Here is a 22,178-nt window from a genome sequence, read left to right as displayed (position 1 = left end):
AGAAAGCAACTGAACCCGCAGAAGCCCACCAGCATTCGCGGGGGTCCTGCGGCCACAGGGGCTGGGCGAAGGCCGGGGTGTCGGTCGGGCCCCGCAGGCTGCGCCCCAGTAAAGTTGTTCCAGGGAACTTTGCTCCCGTTTCCAACCCGCGCCTCCCCGGGAGAGGGGCGCGGCCCCGCCACCTGCTCGACGCCTAGGCTGCTCGGCCGCGCCCCCTCCTTGGACCTCGGCCACCTTCGGGGGTCGCGCACTCAAAGAGCGCCCGTACTGCCGGCAGGAGCCTCGGGGGGTTCGCCTCGCCCCTCCCCGGCGTCCTCAGCTGCAGCTAGCCCTGCCCTCGGGCCCGGACGCCAGGACCTCCGCGCGGGGCCAGCACCGTCCCGCCTGGAGCTCTTCCGGAACCCCACCCGCGCGGCCAGCGCCTCTCGACCCGGGACGGGGGATCCGGGCGCCCCCACAACCCCTGTCCCGACGCCGGCCGGCAGCCCCGTCTCTGCCCAGCCAAGCTCTGCCCCTCCGGCCCGCGGCCGGGAGCGCGCCCCTGGCCCGGCGGTCCGACGCTGCGCACGCGCGGAGGCGCCCGTCCGCTCGCTCACGGTCCCCTCACTCACCGCTCGCTGTCCTTGTCGCCTCAGGCAGCGCCCGCCGTCTGCTCTGCTTACTGCTCGCTGCCCCGGCTCGGTGCCCGCTCCTCAGGCCCCGGCCCGGGCACTCGGGGAACCAGCGCCCGGCGGGCTCGGCGGGCACCCGCACGCAGGGCACGCTCCGCGGGGCCGCGCACGCGCGCACCCGAGCGACGGGAGGGGCGGGGCCGAGCGAGCTGCGCGCCCGGAGGCGCCCCTGGATACCGGGCATGCGTAGTGCCTTTCCCTTCCTAGGGTCTGGTGGCATAGTGGGCTGTGACCCTGGACCTGTGAAACGTAGGGAAGTGGAAGAGGGCCAAAAGTCACCCTTCGCTGAGAAGCAAGTTCGCTCTTGTCCCACAAGTTGCAGTCTTCTTCTCTGTATCATTCGTCAATTAAGGTGTTAAATATTTATTGAGCACCTACTTTGGCAGAGACTTTGTGCAGAACACAGGGCATCCTCAGGTAATGGTGAATCGATTGCGTTTGGCTTTGGGATTCCTTTTCGGGCACTGAATCCAGCCCTCTCTTTGAACAGATGAGAAAAGTGCATAAATAGAGATCTTCCAGTACCTGAAACTGCAAACCTTAACTACACTCTTAAGCAGTTTGGGGAAGGAGAGTTGCCTCTGGCTGGGGTGATGAGAAAACTTTGAGAAGCCTGGAAGGGTAAGAGATGGAGTTAGAAGATAAGCTCACCTGGGAGAAAGGTCAACGCAAAGGCAGAAACTGCAAAAAAAAAAAAAAAAAAAAGTCAAGTAATATACGAGCTCATGAACCTTCTTGGGGACAAGTTTAATCTGAATGTGTTTTTCATAGTGAAGGGCAAAAACGGTGGCAGGAAGGGTACTTGAAGCTCGTCTGGAAAAGATTTTTGATGCTTCACTTCAAATTTTCAGCTTTTTTTAGTGGATAACTGATAAATACTAAAGGTGTGAGGGAGAAGAGTCTGGTGTTTCTGGCGGTCTGATTAGATGCAGAATTTTGGAATATAAGGTGAAGACTAGCAGTGAAATTCTGTAGAAGTAGAAGGGTCCTGAATTCAAGTGTTGGCATCAGAAATAGAATACATGGAAACGTTTTCAGAGATTGTGAGATTGTGAAGGACAGGATTCCCTAGTTTTTGTCACTGCCTGTTTGGGTGTAAAGAATTGTTTCTCATGACAGACACCTACTTCATTAGATTAGATCATCATCCTTGGTAGATATTTATTAGTGGATAAATTAGACCTTTAAAATGTACAGCTACAATCACTAAATGCTTCTTTTAACATGAGTTTGGTCCTGGGAGAATACATTTCTACTTAATTAAAAAAACATTAATTTGAGAGACAGTATATGTAGTGGAAAATATATGGACTTTGGAAAACAAAAACCCCTTTTATAAAGTCCAGATGCTCTGAAACAAACTGTCTGATGTCATGCAAATTACTCAGTATCTGTGAGCCTTACTGTGTTCGTCTGTAATGTCAGGGAGGAAGAAATTTTCCTCTTCCCTTTTAGGTTCTTCTGGCTGGTGTAAGAATTCAATTGAGACAGATTAACAGAAGAAAATCAAACAACAGTTTAATAACATATGTGCATGGCAGAGAGCCAGGAAAACGGAGTAACTCACCAAAATGACTGACACCCTTATCTTAAATAGTATCTTCAGTTTAAAGGCAAAAGAAGATGTTGTGGGTCGTGGTTTGGGACTTGAAAGGGGGAGAAGGCAATTCATATAAATGTTTGGTAAATAACTGTTTGCTGGGTCAGGCAGAGACAATGGGACACAGAGTGGACTTTGATCTCTAAGCCCTATTCTGCTACCATCCCTAGCCCATATTTTTTGCAGGTATCTCTGGTGATAGCTCTATTCCTGGAATAGGCCCTATATCTAAAATTTTTAGGCAATTGGGGGGGAAGGTCGGAATTTCTTCCTGAGTCTTTTGGGCCTTGATTGTTTTCAGTTCTAAAAAAAATCTGCATACCAAAGAGACATTTTGGGGTGGCAAGTTTTGTTCCCCTACAGTAGCATGGAATCATAATATTTACCTTGTATGATGGTTAATTTTATGTGTCAGTTTGGCCAGACCACAGTACTCAGATATTTGGTCAAACATAGTCTAGATGTTTATGCGAAGGTATTTTTTTTCAGGTAAGATTAACATTTAAGTCAGTGGACTTTGGAGCGAAGCAGATTGCTTTCCATAATGTGCGTGGGCCTTATACAATCAGTTGAAGGCCCAAATAGAAAAAGACTGACCTCCCCTGAAAAAAAAAAGGAATTCTGCCAACATACTGCCTCTGGACTTGAACTGCAACTCTTCCCTGGGCCTCCAGCCTGCTGGTTCACCCTGCAGATTATGGATTTGCCAGCCTCCACAATCATGTGAGTGAATTCCTTAAAATAAGTCTTTCTCTCTCTCTCTCTCTCTCTCTCTCTCTAGTTGAAGAACCCTGACTAATATACCTTGCAAGGTCATGAAGATTACATGAGTTAATTATCATCTGAATCTGAAAAATGGGGATTATAATCTTTAACTTATAAGGTTATGACAAATTAAATAAAAATGGGTAAAGCACCCAGCACATGCTAGGGTCTGAATAAACGGCAACTGCTATTACTTGTAAATGAATACCAGAGGCAGAAACCAAAAGAGGAGAGAGTGTGGATATTGGCACTGTGAGATTTTCTCAGTTCACTGGGTAATACTATTAAATTTTAAAAATTGATATAGGAGGTAACACAATTTTGGTCTCCCTAGCTATGATATACCAAAAAGGTGATACGTATGAATATTTTAATTATTTTCAAATAAATGCCTAATGAGCCTAAAGATAGACTCTAGTTGTACTCTTAAAACACCAGACATGCAAAGCAGTGACATGATTTCACGTCTGAACATTTTATTTCAATTTAAGTGCCAATTAACTACTTGCTGCTAGGATGGAGCAACCTAAGGAGAGTTTACACTGGAAATAATTTTTAGTCTCAGAGTAGATGCATGATGTAGCATTCAATCAGTGTGTTTATTGAATCCCTTTTGGGGCAATCCTGTAGCTATTGGGAGCATGCAAAAATGGATAAGATATTCCATTTAATCTACAGATATTGCCATTTGTTATGTACTAGGCAACCTCCTTGCCCTCGGGGAATTGATCAAAGAGCCTATGAGTCCATAGCTATAATGTAAGGCAGAATGTGGCAAGCGCCTTAGGAGGGGCATAAATGATTGAGCCAGTTGTACTTTGCACAGTTTGGTTTGGCACAAGCCAATGGGGTAGAGCAGCATCTTTTAAAAAAAGTTTGAACAAAGCTGGTAAGTGTTAAATAAAATAACATTCTCATTCCCCTGACTCACTTGCTTCAGTTCAGGGTTTACAGGGTATAATAAGAGAGGGCGAGGCAGGAGGGGCCTTTTCAAGCCATTCAGAGGTAAAAACTCCTCTTTTCCTCGTTTCCTCTTTCTTTTTCCGTCATGGCTGTTGTTTTGTTTAAAGGAGAATTTAACTTCAGAGTTAAAAAAAAATACTTAGGTAAATTCCCCTGACCTCATGAAGATTTATGAGGAGAATACGTAAAAATCTAACATGACAATAACAAACAGTGGGGATTGGAGTTCATAAAAGGACAAGGAATAATTGAGTTGGAAACCATGAGCCAGGTGGACAGAGATGGCCATCATGTTTGTTCTGTAGCCAGGGCTGTCATGCTGTGACCCCCGTTTTCCTTTTGGCTGAGAATGAAATATTCCACTGTGGATGAGAGTAAGCCAACTGCAGGACTGACAAAAGCAAGTGATTTAGGGGAAATACACAGCATTTTAGTAATTTTTAAATAATCAGGATGTTATTTTATTATAAGAATTTGTGAATATATTCATTTCAGGAGCTTTGCCACAGTGAGTGGGAAATAAATTAATCTGGGATTGAAGGAAACTCTATACTAGAAAAGGAAGAGTTTTAATAAAATTGAAAGGAATAGCCTCCAGCCATGGATGTTAATTATCATCTGATGAATAATAATGATGATAATAGGAGATGTGAAATAAGTTAAAATAAATCCTGGGCCAAATTTTTTTTTAAAATTACCAACTCTGGAATGGTGCCTTGCAGAATTAACCAATGTGCTCACATTAAATGGTTTAAAATTAGAACTAATACATAGCTCTGCACTACAGATATACACAGCATCCTCTCTCCATGATTTTTTTTTTTCTCCATGATTTTTTAAAATTAATACTATTCAAAAGAATTCAACCTGTTGAGTATCACAAGTAGAATGTTGCCTACTCAGTAAAGAGATTGGCAATATAAATATTTCTTATTATAAGAATATTTGATCATGAAAAATAAAAATATAAAATAAAATGGCTAGCAGGCACAATATCTATTATTTTTTCCAGTTCTACCTCCCTTTAATATTTTATGCCGCTGACAAAATGTCATTGACACACAACTTTTCAATAAGATGACTTTTGCACATTTTAATTATACCTGTAGTTTTAAATCCTAAGTAAATGTTCCATCAATATGACATTTAAAATATTAAATTGAGTATAATCATAAAAATTAAATGCATGTAAATTATTTTGCATAAGCAACGACAAAAACTGTGCGACAAACCCAGTACTGGGTTATAGAGGGTTGTTTCTTTAAAAATGAACCTCCTACACTACAGAAAATTATATCCAGTTTTCCAGAATGTAAACACATATTACATTAAGCAAGGTTTTGTAAAGTCACATGAATATTAAAATTATTTATATCCTTTATATTCTAGTTTAATGGGACAGTCTAGGTCAGTGCTAAGAAAGAAATGTTAGCCACAAATTTGAGCTAGATATGAAATTTAAAATTTTCTAGCAATATTTTAAAAAGTAAAACCAGGTGAAATTAACTTCAATAATGCATTAATCCAGATATTCAAAATATTATCATTTCATCATGTAATAAATATAAAAAATTATTAATGAAATATTTTACATTTGCTTTCATACTACATCTTCAAAATCTGGTTTGTATTTTCCTCTTACAGCTCATCCTAATTCAGACTGCAATTTCAAATAATTAGTAGCCACATGTGACTAGTTGCTATCGAGCTGGACAGCACAGATCTAGGACTAGGTTGTTGGTTCTCAAAAGTGGCTGCACATTGGAATCACCTGAGAAAAGATGAAAAAATGTTGATGCCTGTGTCATGGTCCCATGATTCTAGTGTATTTGCTCTAGGGCATCACCTGGGCACTGGGATGAAAAAAGAAATTCGGGTGATTCTAATATGCAACTAAGTTTGAGAATCACTAGTTTTATTTAAGGCATTATCAAAACTTAAATATTATGAGACCGGTGTCAGTTGTTCTTTACTTGAAACCAATAGCATTTAAAAATCATGCTGAAACATACTAGCGGTGTAGCATATATAGCATACGTGGCACATGTGCATCACTAGTATTTCTTAATAAAATTAACAATTGCTAATAAAATTCCAAGCTTTGATTATTCAGGCCATGAGTTCTGATGTAACATGGACAATTCCAGGTAAAGATTTACTTCAGTGCTTGGTGAGAACTGTTGTGTGTTGGCACTTCTGTATTTGTTCTGTGGAATTTTTACTTTATGATTGTTTAGAAAATCTCCTAATAGAGAAACACCTCTGACAATGGGATCACAAAACTTTTCTATGATGCCTACATTTATTTAATATGTTTAACTCTTGCACTCAACATCCTACTGCCAGTATAAGAGCTAATTCACATTCATGACAAAAATTTCCCACCTTGCTTTCTACTCCAGTCATTGTTGATTATCTGTACCTAACATATCAGGTATATCTAATACCTCTCAGTAATAAACCACTCTAGGAATTAGTGGCTTTAAGACAACCTTTATTGCTTCCATCGAATCTCTGGGTCTGCTGTGCAGTTCTGCTTCTAGGCCAGGTAGGGTGCCTGGAACTAGTTGGTCTAGGATGGTCAACTGGAATAGCTCAGCACTGCTCCTCGTGGTCTGTTCGTCTCCAGTAGGCTAGCCCAGGTGTGTTCTCAGAGCAGTGGTGGCCCTCCAGAAACTGTGAAAATACCCAAGCACATTTTAAAGCCTCTGATTACATCAAGTTGACACTGTTTCATTAGCCAAAGTAAGCCACATTGGCAAGCCCAGAATGGATACAGGCATTAATTAATTTAATCTGCCATGCCTAGGTCTTATTTGGTTAGTCCTATCACATTTGAGTCCATACATTTCCAGTTGTTCTTACTCTGCAAGGTTTCTTTTTCAATCTCTTCAGTAATTGCAGTGTTGACTATCTCTCCCTATTGTAAATGGGATCTCTCTCAAGTTTTATCAGTATCCTTCTGTCTTGTAGAACTTTTCTTTGAGGTTTAGTCATTTTTACACTTTTAAAACCTTTTTAAAATTGATTATATGGGTAAATAACAAAAATGAATACAGTCTTTGATTAACCCAACAATCAGTAAACAGATATGTTTAAAACACTATGCAGTCTTGAATTCTAAAAGGGTTTTAAATGCTATGTATTTCATCAGAATTCTAAACCTGATTTCAAAAAGATTAAGTAACAAGTTCTCATATGCATACAGTTGTTGATAAACACTTCCTACTTGTCTGTTATCCATTTAACGTTTGTAGTTCACACGTGTGTTTTTCACCTCGTAATTGATGGCTCAATTCATCATGTAAAACCATTCCCGGTTGAATTTTGAGGAAAACATACTAAAGAGTTATATGGAGAGATTTTCTTAAACCCAGACATTAAAGTAAGAGGCATTGTGTTTTATCACTTGATTATATGACTGAGCTGTGTTTTTAAGAAATAAGCAAGTACATTTCCTTCTCTGGGTTTGCTTACTTGGCATCTGTGGAGGTTCAGAGTCCTATAGAAACCTTTTTTCTTTTTCCCTTTAAACAGGCATTGTAAATTGTTTGTTACTAGATTATAACCTTATAGGAGTAAATTACAGTTCATAGAGCTGTGAGTTACCATGCAACATTCTGTGCCTACATGAGTGAATGACAAAAAACAGACGAATAAAACACCACCTACTTGTATTGTGCTGTTTGCCCTTCTAAAAAGGGTTATTACTGTGCAACTCCCCATAAAGCTGGAGAAGGTATTCTTTCTGATCAAATAAGTTGGACCCCGAGAAGCCCTGTGGAATCTAATTCTCCCAAGGTTAGCTTTGTGGGTTTGGAATATTCCAGAATGTGACAGCAGAAAGTCATATCCCACCAGACCATTTAGCTTTGATTTTCCTCAGAACCAAACCTCCAAACAGGATTCAAGTGCAAGTAGTGTGTTTGGAGGTGATCCAAGGAAACACTGAGGGTGAAGCGGGGAAGTGAAACAATGAGCGGGATGCAGCCAGGTTACCAGCTGGAGCTCAGTCCTGTGGGGGACTGGGGGGACCGAGTGGGGAACACACACCAGGGATGTCCCAGTCGAGGCTGGAGGGAGCTGGGATTGTTATCCATCAATTCTCATCCAGTCCATCAAAGACTGAGGTTCTGCTCCCAGGGAAACTGATTTCCCTGCACTTCCATTCAACCTTTGCTTATGAGCTGAAGGTGGTTCAGTGGCCAGAAAAAAGGCAAAGAATCTCAATTGCTGGCATCTGGAAGACAGGCGTTTTGCACCAGTAAGTGTGAAGGGATGTGAGCAGGGCAGCTCCACATGCACCAGGTAAACACAGACACGGAGAGGCGTCATCAAGTCCCTTCCCAGGCAGACCTGAGTATTATCTTCATTCCCCTCAGTGATTGCCTCTTGTCCTCTGATTTCTAGTCCTCTCTGATCTTCTCAAAATGTGATGCTGTCAATGGAGGTATGCTCTAAAGATGTTCACAGGAGGCAGTGACCTACTGTGCCAGAGAACAACATGGGTTTGCCAAACCACCTGCTTACTTGCACACCTTAGCAGGGCACCTTACATCCAGACTGTTTCCAGAAAGTTTGGGAAAATTGTACAAAGGTGTCAACGTCTTGGAGAAGATCTGAAGACAAAGGCATTAGCAGATTTCCATCCAGAGCAGTTGTTCTCACCTGGAGGAAATTTTAACCCCCTCTCCCTTCCTGGAGATATTTGGCAATGGCTGGAGACCTTTTTGGTTGTCACAATGTGGGGGGAGGGGACTATTGGCATCAGGTGGTTAGAGGTCAGGGCTGCTGCTAAACATAATGTACAGGATAGCAGCTCCCACCCCACAAAGAATTAGCCATCCTAAAAGGTCAATTGTGGTACTGTTCAGGCACTCTGATCTAGAGAAAAAACATCAGTGGGAAAGGAAGAAGCTACATATCATTCATTCCGATTTCCTCTCCTAATCTTTTCTCCCAATTTTTGCTCTAACAAAGTTTCCATTGATTTCTAAAGGTGTTTCTAAGCATCTTGGGAAGCTCATTATGTTTGTGAAACTTTAGTAAATTGAATAAGGGAGTAGCAGTCTGACCTTTTAAAATGTTTCCAGATGCTGAGCACTGGATTGAAATGCTAAATCCAGAGAACCATCTAATGCTGATGAGTAGTGATATGGCAAAAAGGGCAGTTTTCTCTTGACAAACCAAGTCACAAAGGACAGAAAGACACTAACACTCAGTGATTAATTTCTGGAAACGTGACTGAACGAATCAAATTATGTATCATTTGATGCCATTAAATTTGAGTTCCTGCATTATACGTGGACCTTTTACTTTTCAAGCATTCTCAGTGTGTGAAATTGAATGTGCCATTTACAAGCTATCATGTAATTTTCTGTTTTCTGAAACAAAAGCAACAATCTGGGTACATTAAAAACCATTATATAATTGACAAACCTGCTTTTTAAAATTTGATCCAAAACATTTACAATTACTATCATTTGCCAAAGGGAGCTATTCCTTAACAGGGAAAAGTCATTTAAAAATTAAAACCTCCCCTACCTTTTTCCAACAGGAATATCTTCCATGTGTATACATTTTCACAGTTTATGAAGTTTTTTTATATCCATTAACTCACTTGATTTTCAAATCAACCATATGAATAGAACAGATATCATTTTCCCCACTTTTAAAATGAGAAAGCTAAAATTCAGAGAGCATTATTTGCTGAAATAAAAATTTGGTTGTCGGAATTCCCTGGTGGTCCAGTGGTTAGGACTCCACACTTTCACTGCTGAGTGTGCAGGTTCAATCCTGCACCCTGCAAGCCATGAGGCGTGGCCAAAAAAAGAAAATTTGGTTGTCTTACAAATAGCCGACACTATCAACACTACACAGTGGCAGCTGTTTGTAAGACAACCAAATTTTTATCACATCATATTACTTCGACTTGATGTTTAATTCCAAGTTTTAAAATTTTTATCGAAGTATAACATACACATGGAAAACTATGCATAAGTGTGCAACTCAATTAATTTTCACAACCTAAAAGCATCCATGTAACCAGCACTCTCACCAAGAAACAGGACATGACCATCATCCAAAAGCCCACCTCATGCCCCTTTTGGACACCACTACCCAATTCCCCAGGATAACAGCATCCTCATTTCTGACAGCGTTGACTCATTTTGGCTGTTTTCAAATTTTCTATAAATGGAATCATACACTATGTCTCTTTTGTGTCATCCTTTGCTCAGTATTAAGTTTGTGAGCTCCATTCAGATTATTGGGGGTGGTTGTAGGTCATTCTGATTGCTGTATAGTATCCCATGTGTGACTGTTTCAAAATTTAGTCATGCAGTGTGATTATCGATGGGCATTGTGGCTGTTTTCCAGTTTTTCCCTGTTCAAACAGTGGTGCTGTGAACTTTCTTATACATGTCTTTGGTGGACAGAGGGACATATTTCTGTTGGACTTATACCTAGAAGGAGGATTGCTGAGTCAGAGGATTTGAATAAGTCAGCCTTGGTAGACATTGCTCAACAGTAGTGGTTGTACAGATTTACACTCCCACCAGCATTGTGTGACAGTGCATGTTTCTTATCCTTGCCAACACTTCATATTATCTGTCTTTTTTCATCTGATTCCTTCCGTTAGGTGTGGTATTACATCATGGAAATACTACATTTTGGTTTTAATTTAACTTAATTTTTTAAAACAGAGTGTGTTTTATTTGAATACTGAATACGTTCTGTTGTTACAGAGTGTGCTGAGGCTGAAGTTTTTTAAGGAAAAAAAGGCAGTAATACAATTAAAATGGAAAAAAAATGATTTCAAATATAACACAAATGACAAATAGATAACATTAGCATTCTGTGAAGCCCACTTAAGGGGCATTCCATCATCTGATACGTTGTAGTTTAATTTAAACTTATTTCAGACATGAGTATTTGGAACTATCAAAAAAAAACCACATCTATAAAACATGACAGCAAATCAAAGAGTGTATCACGATTTATTAAATATCTTTCATGAAACCAGTATGTGATAATTAGAAAACAGTTAAACCATTTGTTTAAAAAAAACTCTTAAACTATTGTCCATATTAGAGGTGACGGTATGTCTTTTATAGTTTGTAACATAAAATAAGACCATGTTGAACTTTCCATATTGAAATTTATCTTTTCAATACAAAGAATAGGCTCTGCCTGTTACATCAGAATGACACAAATTTAGGTTTCAGTTCCTCCGAATTCTCAGAGTGAGACAAGAGCAGCAATAAGACAAGTCTCAGAAGCATCATGAGGCTTAAACCTGCAGCCAGCCCCGCTGGCATGATTTACTTGGATCTCTTAAACCTCACCCCCATTGTGGTGTCCAGGAAGAAAGCTGTAAACAGTGATCGTTTTACACCTCGCTTGTCATTGGAAACACAGTAAGCTCCATAACCAGCCGAAAATCCAACAAAAAGACCAGCAATCAAAGATGAACGCCACCTCTCTGCTTATATCCCAAAATGCTTACGGATGCCGCCAGGGCTGCATAACGAAAACCAACCAGGTCCATTGGCAAGGTCAAGTCTGGTGTAGAGTTACTTCCGTTGAATTTCTCTCTCCTCTGGGCCAGTCCAACTCCTTGAGGACTAAGCTCAGGTTCAGTTCGTCCTGTCTTTCTCACAAGCATCAACCTCACTGCCAAGCACTAGGCAGGTGCTCAGTAAATACTTGCTACGGTCTGGAAGCTGACCCCGCCGCCAGTGCCTTCTGACTCTGCGTGCTACCTCTCGGCACTCTCAATTTTAATTTTAGTAGTTGGAAGCTGAGCCTCTTGGCATCCCTAGCCTCTAGATTAAACGCTGATTTTCACACTAAAATTGGCTTTGTTGTCCCTAGTTCCCACATACATAAACGCAGGGCCTTAACACCCACTTCAGAGCCACCTGGTTATTTCTGATTTTCCATTTAGCCCGGAGGACACTGCTTCTGGATTTTGTCCCTGACCACTCGCTAGTGTTTGGTACCCACGAGACATGTGGTGAGGCATGAGGCGTGGTTCACTCAGAACCACGGATGCCGAGCCCCTAAGTGTACCATGTCTCCACCAAGAGCGGTTCTGCCCAGCACAACAAATGCTGCCAAGGTCCAGGGCTACTGAAGAGCATTCTGTTCTCCCTTCACGAGAGTCATATTCTGAGTTCCACTATAAGAGATTCTTTGTTACCTGGGCCCCAAAGCATTATCTCTGCCTCCACGTGCATCCGCTTGTCCTGACCCAGCTGGCCAAATCCCATGTTCCGGATCCTGTGTCATGACCTTCCTCTCTCCCTGGGTTAAATATACTTGATTGCTAGAGGGGCTGGGAAAAAACATCTCCTACTGGCCTCTTCATCCGTCTCTTCCTTCCTCCCATTTCTGACCCAGGAACTGCCTCCCATGAGTGAGTGCCTTCATCTAACTCCAACTGGTCTCCAAATCACAATTTAGCATAGCCTGGGATATTACGCTATAAAAACATTGTTTTTCTGAGAGGAGGGATACTTTGGAAGTTAGAAAATTATGAGCTGTCCATGATATAAAGAAGTATATCTGCACTCTCTCACTGAGTCACAGGACTACACAAGGTCGATAGTCCCCAGGAAATGGAGAGGCACCTGGACTCTTGAAATTGGATATATTCAACCTTCAATACCCAGGCACCTAATGTCTACAGATTTGCCAATATCTGTAAAGAATGACTGCAATAAGAATCTTCTCTAGTCCTGGTTTTAATTTTATTAACTTGGTAGATTGTCATAATAATCCCTTATATATAACCACCTTCAAATTAAGTGGCTTAAAATAATAAGCGTATAGTTAGTTCATGAATCTGAGGGTAATGACTTAGTCTGGGCCAAACTGAGCAGTTCTTCTAGCCTTGACCCAGTTCACTCACGTGTCTAGATTCTTAGCTGTCTATACAGTCATGGTTTGGATGGCTGAGGTGACTAGTCTCTGCTCTGGGTATTTTCCCTCCTTCCTCTGGGACCAACAGGCTAGCCTGGGCAGGTGCTTCCCGTGGTGATGGCAGAGGGCAAGAGCAAGGAAGCCCAGGTGTGCATCAGCTTTTCAAACCTCTGCTGGTATTATGCTTGCTGACATCCCATTAGTCAAAGTAAGTTATGTGGGTAGAGCCAGAGTCTAAGTGGAAGAACTGCAAAGTTTGATGGCTAAAGGTATGTGTACAGGAAAGGGTAAAGAACTGGGCTATCACACGAAGTAAACTTAGACAAGCCACGTAATCTTTCTAAGCCTCATTTATGTTAGTAAATTAGAGATGATCGTAACCCAGAACCCCCCTCTCAAGTATTTCTAGTGATTTAAATTGTGATAACTGGGTTGCAAACATCTAAGTTCTTTATAAACTGTGAAGTGATATACACATGTGAGATACCATTATGATGATGACGATGGTGATGTGCATTATTCTCTTTATTATATTTACGTGTTGTCCCTAATAATTGGCCTACACTGTCCCTGAGCAAAACTCTGAAGTGTGTTAGCTTGGCTTTCAGTGCCTCTGGCCTGACAAGTGAAGTGGCCTCGTTTTTACTAAGCCTCTCAGGAGTGTCCATTACAATAATCTACCCATTTTTAGGAAGCAGTCAATAAATGGATGAATACAGAATATGAATAGATGAATGAATAGATGAATGAAGTTTTCAAGGAAATGACTAGTCAACCCTTGTCCTTTCTTGCATTCAATCAAGATGAATTGGAATTGAGTGCCTTCTCTGGTTAGAGCTCCCTCAACCTGTTAGTAACAAGTACCAAGGATTCAAATAAGAAGAGAGACAGCTGCTTCCCTGGAGGAATTCACAGTCTATGAGTGAGAAACACTTCCAAACACATTCAATTACAATGTGAGGCATACTCTATTGGAGGTGTGCGCCAGGTGAAGTGAGATCAACTGTGTCTTGTTAGGGAAGTAAGGGGAAGGTTTCAGAGGAGGCTGTTTGGAGCAGAGAGGAATGAGTGGCAGTTGGCCAGGCCCACAGGTAGGGGTGCACATTCCAGGCCAAAGAAACAGCCTACCCAAAGAAAGGATCTCAGAGAGGTGGCATGTTGGAACATTGTTTGGTTATACTGGAATTTACAATAAGATCCTGGGTTTAACGGGAAATGTAAGTTAGACAGATGGACAGGTGGGCAGACCTTTTATATTATCCCAAGAATTTTCATTTTGCAGGGAGGGGAGGGCACTGAAGCGTTGGAAAGGGAGTGTCATGTTCAGAATTTAGTATTAGAAGGACGACAGTGTCAGGGAGGACAATAGGAATGAGATTGCAAGAGTCCAAGTGAGAGGTGGCCCATCCCTGATCCTGGGCCAAGGAGGGAGGGATGAAGAGAGAAGGGTAGATCAGACAGAAAGTCCCTAGAGCTAATGGGACACAGGAATCAACTTGATGGAGGAAAGAGATGTACCTGCCCAGAGCAGGAGCATAAGGAGTATTCAGTTAGGCACTGTGTGAGTCGGTCAGTGGATTGCTGGCATTTACTGAAGGCTTGCTTTGGGCAGACCAAGGAGCTAGTTACTGTGGTGCATCTAAAGATGCTGAAGGTACAGGCCTCTGGCAATTAGTACACGAGTGGCTGTAGTAAGTCGCAGAATAGAAAAAGAGCTTTTATTGAGGAACAGTCCTTGTGCCATGAGATCATCAAGAAAGGGGTGAATGACCTTGATTAATTAGCTTTTATTTTAGGGGGCTGGGAAGTCTCATTCTAAGCTTGCATTGTTCGTGTCTCTATTAATTGTCCTAATGGATCCTATTCCTCGCATGGAAAACCAGCTAAATGCCTTTCTCTCTTTCTAACGTGTGAAAAATGAATGAGACTCGAATGTAGAGTTCTCGAGAATCTTTTTAGTGCCCGTCTTGCTTGGTGATGGTTGTTTTGAAGAACATACAGTAAGTAACTAAGTAAATTGACTTGCTTATCTGAAACATGTATTTTGAGAATTTTGTCATAGCCCGGTCAATTCGGAAGCAAATCATTTACAGTTAGAGGAGAAGAGCCTAACCCTTCACAGAGGACGTTGAAACTTTCCCACAAAGTATTGAGAGTGACTTCAAGCAGATTATACACTTTTCTTAGGGAAAAGTGGACTAGTGTTAGTGGGGATACTACATGAAAGGACTAGGTTTCTCAGCCACAGTGCAGATCACACTGGCATCAAGTCTGATAAGTGCTTGCATCAGGACCGTGGAAGATTTGGTAGAAATCTATGTAACCCCTAGATACTGTGTTAACTCACAGTGTTTAAGCGTTAGGTCATCTGATTGGGCAGCTAGTCAGAAAGAACTCAATGGAAAAATATTGAAGAAAAAAAATCATTTCCCTGAAATAAAATGTCTAAAGAGAGTGATAAACTTACTTGCTGCCCCTTTCAAGTATAATGGCTACACTAATCAGAGTTCATCATAAGTTTTCATTTCTTTCCCCTAGTATTATAAATCATAAGGAAATTCAAGATTGGTTTACTCTCTTGAGCAAAAGGTAGGCAGGGAATATAAATGAATAAAGAAAGTGAGCTAAAAACTATGGACCTTGTCCCTTTGTAAGGGAAGCACCTACATTTCCAGCCCCTGTCTACAGTTGCCATGTGGGAATGAGAGGTCTCATGTTATCAGACCTTCTGAGGATTCAAGAATAGTTGGAAATTTAAACACTTCTAATATTAAATTTTTTTCAATTATTAAAAAACGACTCTGCTAGCCAAATATCATAAATTGCAAGGACATTATTTCACAACAGAATAAACTATGAAGTTATTGCTTACCTTTGAAGTTATTATTATATTTTAAAGTTTATAATTAACCTTTTGATATTGAAATAAATTTGATTTATTGCTTAGTTTTAACTTACACCTACTTTTGTTCTCACCCCTTTGCATTCTCAGTGTTATGTTTAGAGTCTTAAATGTAAAACCAGTCCCTTAACCAATATCTACTTATCCCTACTCTCTTGTCTGGGGATTCCAATGTTAGAAGCATCTTTAGTATACATAGATACCCATATGGACCACTGTGAACTTCTAAACATCTGTAGCCAACAGGCCAGTGAAAAGAACAATAAACAGAATCCAAAACTGGTATTCTGTTCCCGTGTAACCTCTATTTTCTAGTCCATGAAGACAGAGGTATCACTGATTGCTATACAACAGTTAAGGTCTTTGGAGAACTACAAAAAGGCCTCTTCGAGTATATGTATCTCTAAACTACCTGACCTAAACATTTGTACTTTCTAATGTGAAATAGAAATTTGCCACGGTGTCGTGTTTTGCTCCAACACAAATTTAATTTAGTCCAACAATTTGAAAAAATGAAAAGAAATATTTCGCTGATTGGGTTAGCAAATATTAGAAAGATTACAAATACCAACTTTTGATGTGGTTCTCTTTCACTCCAGGAGGAAGTGTAAATTGGTGTAACTCTCAGAAACTCAGTTCAGTATTGTGTTATCTAATTAAAAAATACACACACCTACCCTTTGATTTAGCAATTCTACTTTTAGGCAGCGTATTGTAGCACTTTTCATAATCATAAAGCAAAAGCAATAATTCAAATGTTGTCTTAATAAATCACTGTATGAATGATGCCAGAGCCAGTGGTATGTTTTGCATTCACTGAATGCCAAATGGTGTTGACATGGAAATAATATATGTGAAGCAAAAAAGTAGGATTCACAACATTTCTATTATGGTACCATTTTTATTACAGTGCATGTACTGATATGAGAGAGAAACAGAGAGAGAAGAGAAGAGAGAGAATGGATGAGAGAACAGGCAGCCCTTGCTTTGCATGGTAGTGCAGCCTGTAAAATGGATTATGCAAGCTGTTCCCTACAACCTGTTTTAATTGTATAAAGAAATGAAAAACTAGTAAAATTAATCTCTATTTAGTATACTCTAACCTAAACAACATGTTGTTTTCATATTGCTTGTTTTTAACTTTATATCAATGGACTCAAACTGCATTAATTTTTCTGTGACTTGCTTTTTGGGGCTTAATATTGTGTTTTTGAGATTCATCCAGGTTGATAGATTTAACTGTTCATTTTCTAAAAATTGAATTACACAACTTATTTACCCAATCTACTGTTGATGGAAATTTGCATTGTCTTTGTTTGTTTGTTTTAGTGTTGTATTGGCGGTGCCATAAGCATTCTTGTATAAATCACCTGACATGCAAGAATAATGGTTTCTTCAGGGTATATTCTAAAGAGTGAAGTTGCTGGGTCATAAGATCAGAGCATCTTTAGCTTTCCTAAACAATGACAAATTTTCCTCAAAGTTTTTGTTTCCTTCTGTGTGAAGTGCCTGTTATGTCTCTTGCTCAATGTCTTTTAATTTTGAGTTGTAGGAAGAGAATGGATGGATGGATGGGTGGATGGATGGAGATAAACAGATAAATATCCTAACACTTTGGGTCAGTATTAAGTGCTGCAAATATCTTCTCCCAGTTTTTAGCTTGACTTTTAACTCTCATTGATGTCTTATTTAAAACTTTATCTTACAGACATTTACATAATGACATAACACTTACTATCCTATTATAACTCACTTAATCCTCAAATCAACTCTATGATGTAGGAACTATTATCAACCTTACCTTACTTTTGAGAAAAGAGAGGCAGGGAATGTAAGTAATGTGCCGAAGTTCACAATGGTAGTAAGTGGCAGAGCCAGGATTCAAACCCAGGGCATTAATCTCTCAAGTGTGAGATCCCAGCTCCTATTCAGTGCTGCTTCTCTGTGCACTGAAAATCCGAAAATTCTAATTTTAATATATGCAAATTCATTAACCTTGTTCTTCTCAACTGAATTTTCTGTATCTTCTTGAAGAAATTCTTCCTTATCCCAATATCATAAATATGATTGTCCAGACCATTTCCTGAGAATATTATAGTTTGGCCTTTCAAACTAAAGTTTTTAATCCAGTGGAAATTATGAGTATGTGTGTGTGTGTGTGTGTGTGTGTGTGTGTGTGTGTGTGTAGTAAAGGATCCAATTTCATTCTTTTTCCATAAGGATAACCAGTTGTTAAAATATTGATCTCTCTCTGCTGATGTACTATAATGTTATCTTTGTGATAACCATAGGGTAAAAACTACTAGAAATAAGTGAATTTAGTGATCAACCATTTGGGAAAAATCTACCACTTACAATAGCATGAATGATAACTGAACAAAATAATATGTGATAGACCTGTACAATGAAATCTCCAAAATTGCTGAGGGAAAAAGAGAAGACAAATGAAAGGAGAGCTATACCATTTTTAAGGATCAGAGGACTCAATATTGTTAAGATGTCGATTCTGACCAAAATAGATGCATAGATTCAAAGTAAATTCAATCAATATTTCAGCTAGTGGTTTTATGGAAAGTCACAAGCTAGTACTCAATTTTATTTTAAGTCGGTTTTTGGCTAATCATTATTTCTCTACTGTTGATGATTTACAGAAGTAAATTTAAATTCTCCATATTGATTTTGTTCCAGCAAACTTGCTAAACTCTCTTATTCATTATAATAATATGCCTGTAGCTTTTTTGGAGGAATTTTTTTTACTAGACAGTCATATTAACTCTGAGTTATGACAGCTTTATTTCTTTCCTTCCAATCCTTATGTTTTATAGTTCTTGCCTTATTTCACTGGATAATACCGAATAGAAGTGGTGACAGCAGGCTTTTTTCTTGTCTTTTCTTTTTCCTGTTCTTAAACACATTAGAATTTTCACATAAAATTAGATGCTTGTCATAGTCCTTCCTTCTTGCCTCTTAAGATACAGTTTATCAAATTAACACAATTTCTTTCCATTCCTAATTTGTTCAGGAGTCTTTCTTAAACACATAATAAATGTAAGCTTAATTTCATGAAACATCCTTCCTAACTCTATTGAGATTATTTTAATATTTTTTTCTCTTTTAATCTGTTATTCTTTTTAACCTTTACTTATTCCTTCCCTAATGCTCTTCCTTTCTTTATGTAGATCTGAGTTTCTGACCTATATCATTTTCCTTCTCTCTAAAGAACTTCTTTTAACATTTCTTGCAAGGCAGTCCTACAGGCAACAAATTTCCTCAATTTTTGTTTGAGAAATTTTAAATTTCTCCTTCACTTTCAAAGGATAATTTTGCAGGGTAAGGAATTCTAGCTTGGTAGGGTTTTCCTCTCAACACTTTAAATATTTCACTGCACTCTCTTCTTGCTTGAATGGTTTCTGAGAAGTCATGTAATTCTTATCTCCTCTGTAGATAAGGTGTTTTCCTCTGGCTTCTTTGAAATGTTTTTCTTTTCTTTGATTTTTTGCAGTTTGAATATGCTATGTCCAGCTGTAGTTTTTTGTTTTGTTTTGTTCACACTTTTCCTGTTTGTTGTCCTCTGAGCTTCCTAATTCTGTGGTCTGATGTCTGAAATTTGGGGAAATTCTCAGTCCTTATTTGTTCAAATATTTATCTCGTTCCTTTCTCTCTTCTATTTCTGGTGTATCCATCGTGGGTATGTTATACCTTTTGTAATTGTCTCACATTTCTTGGATATTCTGTTCTGTTTTGTTTATTTTCAGTCTTTTTTCTCTCAACTTTTTGGTTTCTATTCACATATCCTCAAGCTCAGAGATTCTTTCCTTAGCCATGTCCATTCTACTAACTAGCCCATCAAAGACATTCTTCATTTCTGTTACAGTGTTTTAGTCTCTAGCATTTCTTTTTGATTCTTTCTTAGAATATCCATCTCCCTGCATATATTACCCATCTGTTCTTGCACGTTGTCCACTTTTCCCATTAAAGCTCTTAGTATGTTAATCATAGTTATTTTTAATTGCTAATCTGGTTATTACAACATTCCTCCCATATCTGACCCTGGTTCTGATACTTGCTCTTTTTTTTTGCCTTTAGTATGCCTTGTCATTTTTGTTGAAAGCAGGACATGATATACTAGGTAAAAGGAACCGTAGTAAACAGGCTTTTGTAATGTGGTGGTGAGGGGTAGGGGAGAGGAAATGTCCCATGGTCCTGTGATAGGTCTTGGTCTTTTAATGAGCCTGTGCCTCTGGACTATGGGCTTTACAAGGGCCTCTTTGTCCCCCCCCACTTAGATGGGGCAGGATGGCTAGAGGGAACTGGAGCTGGATATTTCCCTTTCTCCAGGTCAGTTAGACTCTGATAAAACCCCAATAGTTTAGGCTGTGGTTAAATAGTTTACCCTGAGGGCAGGCTTTGTTAAGAATAGAATGCTCTGGCATATTTCAAAATAGCTACTTTTTCCCTCCCCCTGCTGGAAGCATGAAGGGATTTTTCTCCTACCTTCACTATGAGAACCTGGTAGAGCTCCAGGAGGTAAAACTCACAAATGTGGTGTCCCTCTTCCCCCAAGACTGCATCCCCCTGGAGTTTTTAACTCTCAGACTTATCCACGCTGAGGCTCCAACAATTCATCAGTTACAGTTGAGATTTTCTTACCCCCCAACTGATTCTTGCAGAGGTTTCTGCTCCTGTAAGTTGCAATTCTCTTTACCTGCCTGTCTGTGTCTCCAATATTTAGGGCAGCAGTTTGCCCTGCTGGATGGATGAATTCTCTGATATATCTAAGAAGAGTTGTTGGTTTTCAGTTTGTTCAACATTTTACTTGTTAGGGCAGAGTAATGACTTCCGATCTCCTTACATGCCAGACCAGAAACCAGAGTCTTTTAATGTGTCAATATAGTGAATTTTATTAAATTAATTTAATATGTAAATTATAGGTATATAATTACATATATAATTTAATGTATAAATATGAAATATAATTTAATTTTATATAATTTTGAACCAACATCCTATTCCTAGAATAAATCCAACATGGGGTTTTCTATACTCTGCTCAATTCAGTTTGCTAAAATTTTCTTTCAGATTTTTAGACATATGTTACAGAATATCCTGTAAATTTCCATTCCCTGAGCTTCTTGTTTGGTTTTCGTGACATCATTATACACACCTCATAAAATGTTAGGGGATAGTCTTTCTCTTGCTGTTCTTCAGAAGAGTATGAGTAATATTTAAATTATCATTTCTTTGAATGTTTAGTACAACTTTGCCCACAGATCTGTCAGAATCTGGGATTTTCTTCATGGAGAAGCTTTTAAGTGCTTATTCCTTACCTTCAGTGGTTATAGGGCCACTCAGATTTCCTGTTACTCTTGAATCAGTGTTGATACATCATATTTTGGGGAACTGGTTTATATTCAGTTTTTTTTTTGTTTGTTTGTTTTTTTGGCATTACATTATTTTAGGTTCTTTTTAAATAGCTATAATAGCCAGAGTTATGTCTCCTTCATCTTTCAGCTTATTTCAAACTTTATTCTGATTCTTTGAAGTCTGAAGTATAGGTAAATTTATTCAGGCACTATCTGTTTCTGCCTATGCCAAGTGCTTGGCAACTGTGAAACAGGGATCATTTCTGTTTTAGAAACAAGCTAGTTGTCTACCAAAACATTTTCTTCCTCATCCTAGGTACATAACGAGACTGTTATGTACTGGATGAGACTGGATGACTGCTCCAGTCATCCTTGGAGCTGACTATGGTCTTGAGCCTGAGTTCTTGTCCATGGAATATGAGTGGAGTGGTGCACCCATCTCCAAACCTGGCCTGCAGAAACCTTGCAACTGAATGAACACCCATTTCAGTTATCTGTTGCTGTGTCACAAACAACCCCCAAGATCTAGTGCCTTAAGACAGCAACTGTTTTATCATTTCTCATGAACCTGTCAGTTGACTGGGCAGTATTTTGCTAGTCCTACCTGGGCTCAGTTATGCAACTACATTAAGCTGTAAGTTAACTTGGGCTGGAAAGTCCAAGATAGTCTCTTTCGCACATAAGGGGCCTTGTTACCACTGTGAGCTGGGGCGTCATGATTCTCCCCTTTGTGGCCTGTCTCTCCGTGTGATGTCCCAACTCTCATGGCCTCTATGTGGCCTTTCTTTCCAGCGGGACCCGGACATCCTTTCAACATGGCAGTTGGACTCCAAGAGGGAAAATGTGGATACTGCCAGCCCCCTCACAGCTTGAGCTCAGAAGCCCCAGGAAGTCGCGTCCCCCGCATTCTACTGGCTGACACATGTCTCAAGTCCAGCTCAGCTTCAAGGAGTGGGGAAGTAGATTCCCACCTTTTATGGGAAGAGCTT

The 22,178-nt window shown here is 39.8% G+C and overlaps 1 protein-coding gene and 1 pseudogene across 3 annotated transcripts in view; both read right to left on the bottom strand.

Moving 5' to 3' along the window:
- The window catches only part of BTBD3 (BTB domain containing 3), a 37,344-nt gene extending 36,579 nt beyond the window's left edge, over window positions 1–765 (bottom strand). Inside the window, exon 1 of one of the 3 annotated variants that reach the window (XM_060031240.1) lies at window positions 612–765. The gene's annotated coding sequence lies outside the window, so the exon portion shown is untranslated. The remainder of the gene's footprint in view (window positions 1–611) is intronic. The other 2 variants (XM_060031239.1, XM_060031238.1) reach the window with 2 other exon arrangements.
- A 10,433-nt stretch (window positions 766–11,198) lies between these two features.
- On the bottom strand, window positions 11,199–11,548 carry LOC132437641 (transmembrane protein 14A pseudogene; annotated as a pseudogene).
- Between the last annotated feature and the right edge of the window lie 10,630 nt (window positions 11,549–22,178).

Source organism: Delphinus delphis, chromosome 15 (genome assembly GCF_949987515.2).
Source record: "Delphinus delphis chromosome 15, mDelDel1.2, whole genome shotgun sequence".
Taxonomy (NCBI): domain Eukaryota; kingdom Metazoa; phylum Chordata; class Mammalia; order Artiodactyla; family Delphinidae; genus Delphinus; species Delphinus delphis.
This window is presented reverse-complemented; position numbering and strand designations above follow the sequence as displayed.